Here is a 15,954-nt window from a genome sequence, read left to right on the forward strand (position 1 = left end):
GATGGCCAACTCACTGAATGAATTTAAGAGAGGAATGGATGCTTTTCTTGATAGCAAAAGTATAGAAGGTTATAAATAGCATAAACTTACAGGTTGATAGAAGAGCGACCAAGATTATTAGAGGAATGGGTGGGCTGCAACACCAAGACAGGTTATTAAACTTGGGGTTATTTAGTTTGGAAAAACAAAGGCTTAGGGGGGATCTAATCACAATGTATAAACATATGAGGGGACAGTACAGAGACCTTTCCAAAGATCTCTTTACACCTAGGCCTGCGACTGGAACACGGGAGCATCCGCTACGTCTTGAGGAAAGAAGGTTTAATCATAGACGAGGATTCTTTACTGTACGAGCAGTGAGACTATGCAACTCTCTGCCGCATGATGTTGTAATAAGTGATTCACTACTAACATTTAAGCAGAGCCTGGATGCCTTTCTTGAAAAAATATAATATTACCAGTTATGTATATTAGATTTTATGACAGGGTGTGGATCCAGGGAACTAGTCTGAATGCCGTATGTGGAGTCAGGAAGGAATTTTTTTCCCCATTGGAGCTTATTTGACACATTGGGGTTTTTTTTGCCTTCCTCTGGATCAACATGTTAGGCTACGGGTTGAACTAGATGGACTTAGAGTCTCCCTTCAACCTTAAAAACTATGAAACTATATACTACACCTGTAATATTCTACATCACTACATCCCCAATATACTACACGTGTAATATACATTACTACACCCCCATATACTACACCTGTAATCTACTACATCACTACATCCCCATATACTACACCATCCATATACTATACCTGTAATATCATTACATCCCCATATACACCTGTAATATACAGTTAGGTCCAGAAATATTTGGACAGTGACACAATTTTCGCGAGTTGGGCTCTGCATGCCACCACATTGGATTTGAAATGAAACCTCTACAACAGAATTCAAGTGCAGATTGTAACTTTTAATTTGAAGGTTTGAACAAAAATATCTGATAGAAATTGTAGGAATTGTACACATTTCTTTACAAACACTCCACATTTTAGGAGGTCAAAAGTAATTGGACAAATAAACCAAACCCAAACAAAATATTTTTATTTTCAATATTTTGTTGCGAATCCTTTTGGAGGCAATCACTGCCTTAAGGCTATGTGCGCACTAGGCGTTTTTGCCGCGTTTTTAGCGGCGTTTTTTACCGCGTTTTTGTGCTGAAAACGCAGTGACATTGCTTCCCCAGCAATGTCAATGGGTTTTCAGAAGTGCTGTCCTCACACAGCGTTTTTTTTTAGCTGCGTTTTTGTGGTGACCACAAAAACGCAGCATGTCAATTATTTCTGCGTTTTCCACTGCGTTTTTCACTCATTGAATTCAATGAGATGTTAAAAACGCAATGAATAACGCATATAGCCGCGTTTCTATGACTAAAAACGCAGCTATAAACGCAAGGGGTGGGCACTACAGTGACGTGTACAGGAAGAGGATTCCTTCTGTTGGTAAACACAGAAGCAGGAATCTTCCCGGTACCGTCACCGCTGCCTCCACCTCCCGTCCTGTGCACGTCAGCTCCGTGCGGCGCCATGTCTGGGCGGGAGGTGGAGGCAGCGGCGAAAACCAAAGTGAACAGTAGAAAAAAAAAAATGTCATATACTCACCTGTCCGCAGGGTCCCGGTGCCATGCCCGCTCCCAGCTCCTCCCGGTCCCGCCGCTCTGGCTGTGTGCAGTCTCCCCGGGGCAGGACCTTGCTTGCAGGACCTGGCGCTGATCACCTGATGCAGTCACCTGACGCATCAGCTGATCGCGGTGTCGCCGGCTTTTTCGCACCCGGCCGGCTATCAGCTGATCCTGCCGTCAGGGGACTTCATCAGCTGATTACCGGCAGCTCCGGCAGCGATCGTATAGGATCAGACTCCTGTCCAATCGATCGCTCCAGGAGCTGCCGGTAATCACCACAGCACATAAGTGAGTATTATTTTTTTTTTTTTTTCTACTGATGCATCAGCTGACTGTATAATCGGCTTTTATACAATCAGCTGATGTGTGATGGGATTCAGGCACTTGATCCTGACACATCATCTGATCGCTTTGCCTTCCAGCAAACCGATCAGATGATATTGGATCCGGATTGGACGGCGCGGGACCCTGACCCAGGATTACTGCGGAGGGGGGTTTATTTCAATAAAGATGGAGTCACTAATTGTGTTGTGTTTTATTTCTAATAAAAATATTTTTCTCTGTGTTGTGTTTTTTTTTTATCATTACTAGAAATTCATGGTGGCCATGTCTAATATTGGCGTGACACCATGAATTTCGGGCTTAGGGCCAGCTATACAGCTAGCCCTAACCCCATTATTACCTAGCTCGCCACCCGGCTTCAGGGCAGCTAGAAGAGTTGGATACAGCGCCAGAAGATGGCGCTTCTATGAAAGCGCCATTTTCTGGGGTGGCTGCGGACTGCAATTCGCAGTGGGGGTGCCCAGAAAGCATGGGCACCCTGCACTGTGGATTCCAATCCCCAGCTGCCTAGTTGTACCCGGCTGGACTCAAAAATTAGGCGAAGCCCACGTCATTTTTTTTTTAATTATTTCATGAAATAATTAAAAAAAAAGGGCTTCTCTATATTTTTGGTTCCCAGCCGGGTACAAATAGGCAGCTGGGGGTTGGGGGCAGCCCGTACCTGCCTGCTGTACCCGGCTAGCATACAAAAATATGGCGAAGCCCACGTCATTTTTTTTTTCTTTTTGGGCAAAAAACTGCATACAGTCCTGGATGGAGGATGCTGAGACTTGTAGTTCTGCAGCTGCTGTCTGCTCTCCTGCATACACTAGTGAATGGAGGATGCTGAGACTTGTAGTTCTGCAGCTGCTGTCTGCTCTCCTGCATACACTAGTGAATGGAGGATGCTGAGACTTGTAGTTCTGCAGCTGCTGTCTGCTCTCCTGCATACACTAGTGAATGGAGGATGCTGAGACTTGTAGTTCTGCAGCTGCTGTCTGCTCTCCTGCATACACTAGTGAATGGAGGATGCTGAGACTTGTAGTTCTGCAGCTGCTGTCTGCTCTTCTGCATACACTAGTGAATGGAGGATGCTGAGACTTGTAGTTCTGCAGCTGCTGTCTGCTCTCCTCCATACACTAGTGAATGGAGGATGCTGAGACTTGTAGTTCTGCAGCTGCTGTCTGCTCTCCTGCATACACTAGTGAATGGAGGATGCTGAGACTTGTAGTTCTGCAGCTGTCTGCTCTCCTCCATACACTAGTGAATGGAGGATGCTGAGACTTGTAGTTCTGCAGCTGCTGTCTGCTCTCCTGCATACACTAGTGAATGGAGGATGCTGAGACTTGTAGTTCTGCAGCTGCTGTCTGCTCTTCTGCATACACTAGTTCTGCAGCTGTCTGCTCTCCTGCATACAATGAACATTTTGAAGAAGGAAATGACATCAGACCTTTTTTTTTTTTTTTTTTTTCATCAACAATCTTTAATGGCATTGTGCACTGATTAAAAACGCAGTGAGCAAAAACGCAGCAAAAAACGCACCAAATCGCGGCAAAAACGCATGCGTTTTTGCCGCGTTTTTTTAGCCGCGGGTGCGTTTTTTAGACAAAAACGCACATAAAAACGCAGCGTGAAAAAAACGCCTAGTGCGCACATAGCCTAAGTCTGGAACCTATGGACATCACCAAACACTGGGTTTCCTCCTTCTTAATGCTTTGCCAGGCCTTTACAGCCGCAGCCTTCAGGTCTTGCTTGTTTGTGGGTCTTTCCGTCTTAAGTCTGGATTTGAGCAAGTGAAATGCATGCTCAATTGGGTTAAGATCTGGTGATTGACTTGGCCATTGCAGAATGTTCCACTTTTTTGCACTCATGAACTCTTGGGTAGCTTTGGCTGTATGCTTGGGGTTATTGTCCATCTGTACTATGAAGCGCCGCCCGATCAACTTTGAGGCATTTGGCTGAATCTGGGCTGAAAGTATATCCCGGTACACTTCAGAATTCATCCGGCTACTCTTGTCTGCTGTTATGTCATCAATAAACACAAGTGACCCAGTGCCATTGAAAGCCATGCATGCCCATGCCATCACGTTGCCTCCACCATGTTTTACAGAGGATGTGGTGTGCCTTGGATCATGTGCTGTTCCCTTTCTTCTCCAAACCTTTTTTCTTCCCATCATTCTGGTACAGGTTGATCTTTGTCTCATCTGTCCATAGAATACTTTTCCAGAACTGAGCTGGCTTCATGAGGTGTTTTTCAGCAAATTTAACTCTGGCTTGTCTATTTTTGGAATTGATGAATGGTTTGCATCTAGATGTGAACCCTTTGTATTTACTTTCATGGAGTCTTCTCTTTACTGTTGACTTAGAAACAGATACACCTACTTCACTGAGAGTGTTCTGGACTTCAGTTGATGTTGTGAACGGGTTCTTGTTCACCAAAGAAAGTATGCGGAGATCATCCACCACTGTTGTCATCCGTGGACGCCCAGGCCTTTTTGAGTTCCCAAGCTCACCAGTCAATTCCTTTTTTCTCAGAATGTACCCGACTGTTGATTTTGCTACTCCAAGCATGTCTGCTATCTCTCTGATGAATTTTTTCTTTTTTTTCAGCCTCAGGATGTTCTGCTTCACCTCAATTGAGAGTTCCTTAGACCGCATGTTGTCTGGTCACAGCAACAGCTTCCAAATGCAAAACCACACACCTGTAATCAACCCCAGACCTTTTAACTACTTCATTGATTACAGGTTAACGAGGGAGACGCCTTCAGAGTTAATTGCAGCCCTTAGAGTCCCTTGTCCAATTACTTTTGGTCCCTTGAAAAAGAGGAGGCTATGCATTACAGAGCTATGATTCCTAAACCCTTTCTCCGATTTGGATGTGAAAACTCTCATATTGCAGCTGGGAGTGTGCACTTTCATTCCATATTATATATATAATTGTATTTCTGAACATGTTTTTGTAAACAGCTAAAATAACAAAACTTGTGTCACTGTCCAAATATTTCTGGACCTAACTGTACTACATCACTTTATACCCCATATACTACACCTGTAATATACTACATCACTACATCCCCATATACTACACCTGTAACATAATACACCACTACACCCCCATACACTACACCCCCCATATACTACACCTGTAATATAGTACATCACAACATCTCCATATACTATACCTGTAATATACTACACCCCCATATACTACACCCCCCATATACTACACCTGTAATATACTACATCACTACACCACCTATATACTACACCTGTAATGTACTACATCCCCATATACTACACCTGTAATATACTGCATCACTACACTCCCATATACTACACCACTACACCCCCATATACTACATCACTACACCATTTACTACACCTCCCACATGCTACACCTGTAATATACTACATCACTACACCCCTCCATATACTACACCTGTAAACTACATCACTATACTCCCCATATACTACACAACTACACCCCAATATATTACATCACTACACCCCCCATTTACTACACCTGTAATATACTACATAAGTACAGCCCCATATACTACACCTGTAATATACTACATCACATCACTACATCCCCCATATACTACACCTCAATAAACTACATTACTCCATCCGCAGATAGTACACCTGTAATATACTATATCACTACACCCCCATATACTACACCACTATACCCCCATATATTACATCACTACACCGCCCATATACTGCAAATGTAATATATTACATCACTACACTCCCATATACTACACCCCCATATACTACATAACTACATCCAGATATACTACACCTGTAATAAACTACATCACTACATCCCCATATACTACACCTATAATATACTACATCACTACACCTCCAATATTAGTCATCACTCACCGCTTTTCCTCATTGCCCCCTTCCCAGGTTATTAATCATCACTCACCTCTCCCTTATTGTTCCCTCCTCAGGCTTCTCTGAACGGGCCCCCCGCCGAGATACCTCTCCTCTCGTACGGGCCCTGCCAAGTTGCCTCTTCATTTGTATGGGCACTGCCGAGCTGCCTCTTTTCTTGTACGGTCACCGCCGAGCTGCCTTTTCTCTTGTATGGGCCCCGCTGCTGTCTCTCTTGTACGGGCTCCGGCTGTGCTGCTTCTTCTCCTGCTGGGAACTTTTTCAAATGACAGAGGGAAAGTGCCGGGCAGGTAACAGAGGACAGATTCCTGCGTTCCGCTGTCTACACTGTGCGGAGCTGCAGGATCGCTCCCTTCCTGGCATGGTGCATGTGATGAGGGCAATCTGCCCCCTGAAGCCTGGAGCTTCTGACAAGAGATCAGATTGCCCTCATTACTGACCAGCAAGCAAGGGCACCCTGAAACTCCGGGCCCCTGTGCCACTGCACCTGCTGCACTGGCGATATGTTCGCCACTGAGTACTTTGCTCTGAGGGCAGAGAAGTGCGTGTGTGCAGGAGTGCAATGAAGGATTTTGTGTGGATGACATAGGATGCGTCATCCACATGAGGCAAGAAGAGGGAAAGCACTGGATCAAGACCTGCGATGTCCATAGGACCGGACAACTACTCGGGTGAGTATAATAAATGGTCTTTTTTATGTTATATAGATCGACCTGGGCACTTACAGTTGAAACCAGACGTTTACATACACTATCTATAAAGACACATCTGCATTGAAATCTGACATGAAATCAGAATAAACCTCTCCCATTTTAGGTCAGTTAGCAACCAAAATTATTTATATTTCTCAAATGCCAAAATAATGAGAGGAAATGTTTTAAGGCATTTTTATTACTTTCTGCAAAGTCAAACGTTTACATTTCATTTCATTAGTATTTGGTACCATTGCCCTTAAACTGTATGACTTGGGTCAAACGTTTTGGATATCCTTCCACAAGCTTCTCACAATAGTTGGTAGGAATTTGGGCCCATTCCTTCTGACAGAACTGGTGTAGCTGAAGCATGTTTGTAGGTCGCCTTGCTTGCACCTGCCTTTTCAGCTTTGCCCATAAATTTTCAACAGGACTGAGATCAGGGTTTTGTGATGGCCACTCCAGAGCATTGACTTTGTTATCCTTAAGCCACTTTGTAATCAGTTTTGCAGTATGCTTTGGGTCATTATCCATTTGTAAAACCCATTTCCGCTCAAGCTTTAAGTTCCTGGCTGATGTCTTGAAATGTTGCTTCATTATTGTACGTAATTTTCTTTCCTCATGTTGCTATCTATTTTGTGAAGTGCACCAGTCCCTCCTGCAGCAAAACAACCCCACAACATGATGCTACCACCCCTGTGTTTCACAGCTGGGATGGTGTTCTTGGCATCAAAGCTTCTTCCTTTTTTTTTCCCAAAGGTAATGATAGTCATTATAGCCAAACAGTTCAATTTTAGTTTTGTCAGACCACAGGACATGGCTCCAAAAATTAAGGTCTTTGTTTCTGTGTACATATGCAAACATTAATCTGGCCTTTTTATGTTTCTTTTGGAGTAATGTCTTCTTGCTGGGAGAGTGGTCTTTCAGCCCATGTTGATACAGTACTCGTTTTACTGGTCTTCTGCTTTAGTTCTTGGGTTGATATGCACATGTGTTGCGGGCGGGGCCGCTGCAGCTTCTCTCTGGGGCCTGCTCAATTCCGGGTTCGCTGCTAGGGCTCGCCTGGTGACCGAACCCGGGCTCGCACGGCCGCCCGTCCTCACAACCGTCGGAATGAGGATATTTACAAGGGAGGTTGTCTGTGACGCCACCCGTGGGTTGCGGTGAAGGATGTTGGCACCGCCGCTGTCTGTTTATGGGGGGCCCTAGGATGGTTCCGGGGCCCTAGGATGGAACACAGGAGTGATGGCTGCTGGAGGTGGCGCGCTGGACCGGACCGGGGGACAGTGGTGTACTCACAGTTCAATAACTTCACACAAGTCCAGTAGTAAACCAAGTTGTCAGTGGCCGGCTGCCTTTGGGGGGTGCATTCGGGTCCCGCACCCAGGTTGATGAGCCGATAACCCTTCCTCCTGCACTTTGTGTTTCCTTCTCTTTTGGACGATTTCGCATGGAACGGAGAAGTCCACTCCCGGTTCTATTTGTGTTGGGAGCTGTGGCCTGCAAAAGCTGACTCTTGAGATTTCAGTGGGTTCCTGGCAAACACCCTATCCCCCACGTTGGGCTTCCGTTTCGTTCTATCTGGGCAGTAAATTGGGACAAAGTCTGGAACCTTGTCCCCGACTTGTTAATTGGAGAGGGGCTTGCAACCTTCCTCGCCCTAGTGTCCAGGCACCCCGACTGTGCACGGCCTCCGGGCCGGATTCCCGCTGTCGGTACCGGCATGCTACAACCGTGCCCCGGTCCACTTTAGGTCTCCCGCAACCGGATCTCCGTCGCCTGTGGCTCTGCTCACCGTCTGCCACCTAGCCAAGTAGTCCAGGGGCTACGACCCCTGACTAAACTGCTGTCAGCTCTCTACACTTCAACTTGAACTCCATTTCACTCTGACCCAGACTGCACTCCTGTGTGTTCCCGCCCCTGACTCCTAAGGACCCATAGGTGGGCGTTTTCATCCGCCTGATCCCGCCCACTGGTGTGTCCTATTTATCATGAGGGGGTGACTAGGGTTTTATGGCTGTGTGATATGTCTAGGTGTGGGTTGTGATGGTAACAAGGAGGATGTAAACTATTTGTGACTACCTGGTTTTGCCAGGGCGTCACACATGTCTAACCAAATCACATTCATCTTTGGTACACAGAACCAGTCTCCTTCCTGAGCAGTATCATGGCTGGACAGTCCTATCTTGTTTGTACTTGCGTATAATTGTTTGTACAGATGAACGAGACACTTTCAGATATCTGGAAATTGCACCCAAGGATGAACCAGACTTGTGCAAGACCACAATTCTCTTCCTGAAATCTTTTGACTTTCCCATGATGCTACACAAAGTGTGCTTCAGGTGTGCATTAAAATACATCCACAGGTGTGTCTCTAATTAATTCAGATGTTACCAATAAACCTATCAGAAGCTTTCAAAGACATGACATTATCATTTGGGCTGTCCCATATTGTTTAAAGACATAGTACTCTTAGTGTACTTTGGACTTTGCAGAAAGTAATAAAAATGCCTTAAAATATTCTCTCTCTCATTATTCTGGCATTTGACAAATATAAATAATTTTGGTTCCTACTTGACCTAAAACAGGGAAGGTTTATTCTGATTTCATGTTAGATAGTGAGAAAAACATGCATATGTGTCTTTTTAGATAGTGTATGTAAACTTCTTGTTTCAACTGTATATACCACGAGGCAGCATATGTTTCTGCTATTTAGCCTTTGGAGACATTGGATCCAGTCCTGATTGGTCTCATCTCCCTTTGCTACTGTGCATGACACTCCTCTATAGAACTGCATTGCTAGCACACTAGATAATAGGAAACGGAAATAAGGGTCATAAGACCCTGTGGAAGGAGAAGTAATCACTAGTGATGAGTGAGCACCACCAGGCTTGGGTGCTCAATATTTGTAATGAGCAGTCAGATGCTTGGACAGGCTCGACTTGAGTACCCGATTTTAATGGAAGTCAATGTGGAATGCAAGCATTTTCTGGAAAACTGCTTGCGTTCCTCATTGACTTCCATTATACTCGAGTAGTGCCCATCCAATCATTCAACTGCTGCTTACAAGTACCGATAACTTAAACATGGTGGTGCTCGCTCATCACTACTAATCACAAGACCTTTCTGTCCTGGGCAGGAGTATAAGGGAGTGCTCTGATGGAGACTAGCAAGGGTCTAAAATTGCCCCTTTGTACAAATGTATCTTTGAACTGTGACCACAAGTAACATTGACTTTGAAAAATGATGTACAAACCCAGCAAGTTAACAGTGTCTGAAATATGACCCTTATGTCAAAGAGTGTACCCAGGCTGACTACTTATGTTGTTGATACCGTTGCTATATGTATCTATGCATATTTAATGTGCACCCATGTTCAGTGTTGTACTGAGTCCTTAAAGGGGTTGTCTGGTCTAAATGCACAAGTCTGCCGTTACTTTGACTCTGTGTGTAACAACAATGCTCTGTGCCACAATACTGTGTATAACAACAAAACTGTGCTACAATACAGTGTGTAACAGCAAAGCTCTGCCACAATACTGTGTGTAAAGGCCACTTTACACACTGCGATATCGGTACCGATATCGCTAGCGTGGGTACCCGCCCCCATCTGTTGTGCGACACTGGCAAATCGCTGCCCCGTGCCGCACAACATCGCCCAGACCTGTCACACATACTTACCTGCCCGGCGACGTCACTGTGACCGGCGAACCGCCTCCTTTCTAAGGGGGCGGTTCGTTCAGCATCACAGCGACGTCACAGCTGCGTCACTGAACCGCCGCCCAATAGAAGCGGAGGGGCGGAGATGAGCGGGACGTAATATCCTGCCCACCTCCTTCCTTTTCATAGCAGCCGGGAGGCAGGTAAGGAGAGGTTCCTCGTTCCTGCGGTGTCACACGGAGTGATGTGTGCTGCCGCAGGAACGAGGAACAACCTCGTTACTGCTGCAGTAACGATTTTTGAGAATGGACTCCCATGTCACCGATGAGCGATTTTGAACGTTTTTGCAACGATGCAAAATCGCTCATAGGTGTCACACGCAACGGCATCGCTAATGCGGCCGGATGTGCGTCACCAATTCCGTGACCCCAACGAGTTCGTATTAGCGATGTCGTAGCGTGTAAAGCCCCCTTTACTGACAAGCTTTATGCCTCAACTTTGATGTGTAACTAACCACTAACCTTTGTGCCAGAATACTGTTTAAGATGGTCAAGCTCTTTGCTACAATGCTGTGTTTATGTGTTTGTGAAACTTTCAAGCGTGTATCCTCATTGAGACAGTAACTACTATGTTAGTTAACTCATATTGAGTAAAAACCTATTCCAGTGAAACCTGCTAAATCCAAGGAGAATCAATATAAGGTTATGTGCGCACTAGAAAAGTGATTTTTCTCAAGAAAATTTCTTGAGAAACTTCTGGGAGTTGAAAATTACCGCACCTGCGGTAAAAAGCCGCACCAAAACCGATTTTGCCGCGGTTTTTCCGCAGGTTGGTCCCTGCGGTTTTTTTATGCTGAACTGCAATAAATAATATAGATAATAGATAGATAATCGATAGACAGACAGATAATGGATAGAGGGAAAGATGGATAGATGAATGGATAGATAGATAGATGAGAAAGACCTATATAATGTTCCACCCCCCCTGCATATTCTAAGCTGGCACCCTTTTAGTGACTTTCACGTAGCACTAAAGGGTGCCTAGCCTTGTATTTAGCCAAAAAATAAATAAATAATTAAAAAAAAAAAAAAATGACATGAGGTCCCCCCATCTTTTGTAGCCAGCTAGGGTAAAGCAGATGGCTGCAGCCTGCAGACCATAGCTGGCAGCTTCACCTTGGCTGGTAATCCAAAACAGAGGGCACTCCACGCTGTTATTTTACAATAAATAAATAATTTAAAACAAAAAACGTGGGGTCCCCCCCCATATTGGATCACCAGCCAAGGTAAAGCGGACAGCTGGGGTCTGATATTCTCAGACTAGGGAGATCCACTGTTATTGGACACTCCCCAGCCTAAAAATAGCAGGCCGCAGCCGCCCCAGAAGTGGCGCATCCATTAGACGTGCCAATCCTGGCGCTTCGCCCCAACTCATCCCGTTGCCCTGGTGCGGTGGCAAACGGGGTAATATATGGGGTTGATGCCAGATGTGTAATGTCACCTGGCATCAAGCCCTGGGGTTAGTGATGTCACATGTCTATCAGATACCTGACATCACCAACCCAGTCAGTAAGAAATAAAAAATAGACAACAAAAATAGTTTTATTTGAAAAAACACTCCCCACATTCCCTCTTTCACCAATTTATTGACAAGAACAATCAAATCCGGGTTCGGCGTAAAGGGGGGGGGTCCCACGACGATCCATATCATAGTCACTGTCCCAGTAAGTGAAGAACAGAAGATTCCCCATTGGCTGGGAGAGTAATGCAGTGACCTGAGCTAACATCAATAGGTCAGCCCAGGTCACTGCAGGGGATGACGAGCACTGCTGTCAGGAGGTTAGATGAGATCATTACCTGCTGTGATGATCTCCTGCAGTCCTGCCATCAGCGCTGTCACTGCCTTCTATGCCCGCCGCATTGTCAGCAGTATCGCGGGAGCCCGTGACGTCACCGCTAGTGACAGTCTCGGGCCGCGGGCATAGACGGCAGTGACAGCGGTGACGTCAGGAGGCAGGAGATCGTCACAGCAGGTAATGATCTCATCTCACCTCCTGACAGCAGCGCCCGTCATCCCCGCGGCTGCACGCACTGCTGTGTGTCAGTGTCTGCCTGCGCTGCTGATACTGCGGGCAGACACTGACACACTGCAGGGCAGGCAGCGGCAGGGCCGGAGCGGGACACAGACTGCACGGGCACCTGGAGGTCACACGGAAGTGCTTCTGTGCGGCGTCCAGGGAGTGTGACGTCTGTGTTTACTCTGCTCCGCTTCCTCTTCTGTCATAATGACATCACTCCCTGCAAAACCGCAGGCAGCGATGAGCATTACCGCAGGTAAATCGCGGCTATACCGGGGGTATAACGCACATCATTTGCTACCTGCGGTATACCCCCAGTATTTCGCGATTACATTACAGTGAATGGAGTGAAATACCGCAGGTACCTGCGGAAAAGAAGTGACATGCACATTTTCTCAAGAAATTTTCTCAAGAAAATCTTCACAAAGAATTTTCTTGAGAAAAAAACGCAGTGTGCACACAGCTATTTTTTTTTCCCATAGGTTTTGCTGGTAAATGTCTACAGAAAGATTTCAAACATTTCTCAAGAAATTTCCGCAGCAAAACCGCGGGTAAATCCGCGGGTAAAAAGGCCTAGTGCGCACATAGCCTAAGGCTCATAGGCCACACTCCCAATACTGGGAGCCTACTTGAACTCTGCTATGGTGCTTCTTTCCTTCAGTTTATGCCAGAGCTGTTTTTTAAGCTTCGGTGCCTCAATTCAATGGCTGCCTCATCCTCTACCTACCAAGCGTTACTTATAATCTCAAGCTATTAATATCCGGTATGGCAGAGGGGCCTCTTTGGTTACTAGGGCCCAGATGTGATGTAGGCCACTAAACCCAAGGATTTACCAGAATGGAAAGATGTGTGAATACACCTCTTGAAGAAATCTACTCCAGCCACGGGGCAGCAGTATCGGATATTTGCACTTAAGCAGGTGTTGTTGTAGCGCCCCTCAACCCATCAGGGGACTACAAGGTACTGCATCCAGCCAAAGATGCAGGGCCTACCCCCAGGGACCTGGAAGACCAGTGCCGGTAACAGGAAAACACATTATAATCCCAGTTTTCCCCCATCCACACAGACTGGTGGCAGACTAGACAAGGACCCAATGGATGACCACCCAGGGGTGGAGCCGATCCAGTCCACTAGACAACAACCAGGTGGGAGGGGATAAACAGTGTGTGACGGTAGTAGGAAGAGAGAGGAGACAGATACAACTGCTCTGACACAGGACTGTAACGGGGACCTGAGGGCCCAGGCATGTGGTTTCCAGAGGAGTATGGCAAACTACTCCCGAGAACCAGGGACCGGAATGGAACACCGACCCTACAGGGTTCACACTGCCGCCGTACGGACTAGAGACTGAGAGAAACACAGGAGGGGACCCCAAGCCGCTCTAAGCCACGGGGACCCACCAACTTGAGGAAGGTGCAGGGGAAAGAAGCCACTAGGTCACCAACTGGCACTGGGACTAAGGGAACCAGAGGTGAATACCAGCCTTCCTCCGGGTACCAGTTACCACCTACAGTGAGTAAAGAGAACTAGTTAAACAGCAACCCTCGTGTGGCCTAACTTATTCCCACGCCTAACTCCATCACCTATCCCCTGGGGCCTCGGTCCTACTTGCGGAGGGCCCAACACCCAAGCTGCCATCACATCAGCCCCAGTGGAACGACTGTGCAGCGGCGGTTCATCACCATAACTGCAACCCGCAAGTGGCGTCACAATATAAAATTTATTGAATATTCCTTTGTATATAAACTCCTTTTAAAAGCGACCCCAGGGTCATGCAGCCGGACAACAGCCACCCAGTGACACATCCCAATAGTACACCGCCCAGGACCGAGTACCCCATAGCCCTGGGCGGAACATTGTGCCTTCACACAACACCACCAGGGGAGCACGACCACCCCCTCAGTGGTGCCCTATTGTGTTCGCTTTGCCCCACTCTACAGTCATGGCCAAAAGTTTTGAGAATGACACCAAAATTATTTTTTCACATGATCTGTTTCCCTCTGGTTTTTAATTGTGTTTGTCTGATGTTTACATCACATACAGAAATAAAATTGCAATCATATTATGAGTACCAAAAGGTTATATTGACAGTTAGAATGAGTTAATGCAGCAAGTCAATATTTGCAGTATTGACCCTTCTTCTTCAGGACCTCTGCAATTCTCCCTGGCATGCTCTCAATCAACTTCTGGACCAAATCCTGACTGATAGCTGTCCATTCTTGCATAAGCAATGTTTGCATTTTGCCAGAATTTGTTGGTTTTTGTTTGTCCACCCGTCTCTTGATGATTGCCCACAAGTTCTCAATGGGATTAAGATCTGGGGAGTTTCCAGGCCATGAACCCAAAATCTCTATGTTTTGTTCCATGATCCATTTAGTGATCACCTTTGCTTTATGGCAAGGTGCTCCATCATGCTGGAAAAGGCATTGTTGGGCGCCAAACTGCTCTTGGACAGTTGGGAGAAGTTGCTCTTGGAGGACATTCTGGCACCATTCTTTATTCATGGCTGTGTTTTTAGGCAAGACTGTGAGTGAGCCGATTCCCTTGGCTGAGAAGCAACCCCACACATGAATCGTTTCAGGATGCTTAACAGTTGGCATGAGACAAGACTGGTGGTAGCGCTCACCTCTTCTTCTCCTAATAAGCTGTTTTCCAGATGTCCCAAACAATCGAAAAGGGGATTCATCTGAGAAAATGACTTTACCCCACTCCTCAGCAGTCCACTCCCTGTACCTTTTGCAGAATATCAGTCGGTCCCTGATGTTTTTTCTGGAGAGAAGTGGCTTCTTTGCTGCCCTCCTTGAAACCAGGCCTTGCTCAAGCAGTCTCCGCCTCACAGTGCGTGCAGAAGCACTCACACCAGCCTGCTGCCATTGCTGAGCTAGCTCGGCACTGCTGGTAGTCCGATCCCGCAGCTGAAACAGTTTTAAGATACGGTCCTGGCGTTTGCTGGTCCTTCTTGGGCGCCCTGGAGCCTTTTTGGCAACAATGGAAGCTCTCTCCTTGAAGTTCTTGATGATGCGATAGATTGTTGACTGAGGTGCAATCTTTGTAGCTGCGATACGCTTCCCTGTTAGGCCATTTTTGTGCAGAGCAATGATGGCTGCACGTGTTTCTTTAGAGATAACCATGGTTAACTGAAGAGAAACAATGATACAAAGCACCAGCCTCCTTTTAAAGTGTCTAGTGGTGTCATTCTTACTTAATCATGACTGATTGATCGCCAGCCCTGTCCTCATCAACACCCACACCTGTGTTAATGGAACAATCACTAAAACAATGTTAGCTGCTCCTTTTAAGGCAGGAATGCAATGATGTTGAAATGTGTTTTGGGGGTTAAAGTTCATTTTCTTAGCCAATATTGACTTTGCAAGTAATTGCTGTTAAGCTGATCACTCTTTATGACATTCTGGAGTATATGCAAATTGCCATTAGAAAAACTTAAGCAGTAGACTTTGTAAAAATTAATATTTGTAGCATTCTCAAAACTTTTGGCCATGACTGTACAGTTCTTCACTAACCCCAACAATGGCAAATACAATCCAGATTTTTTTAGCCCAAAATCGAAGCAGCCATCCTAAACGAGTATCTGATGATATAAGATGGCTATAGAGAGTAAG

This window comes from Anomaloglossus baeobatrachus, chromosome 5, assembly GCF_048569485.1.
Source record: "Anomaloglossus baeobatrachus isolate aAnoBae1 chromosome 5, aAnoBae1.hap1, whole genome shotgun sequence".
NCBI classification, from domain to species: Eukaryota; Metazoa; Chordata; class Amphibia; order Anura; family Aromobatidae; genus Anomaloglossus; species Anomaloglossus baeobatrachus.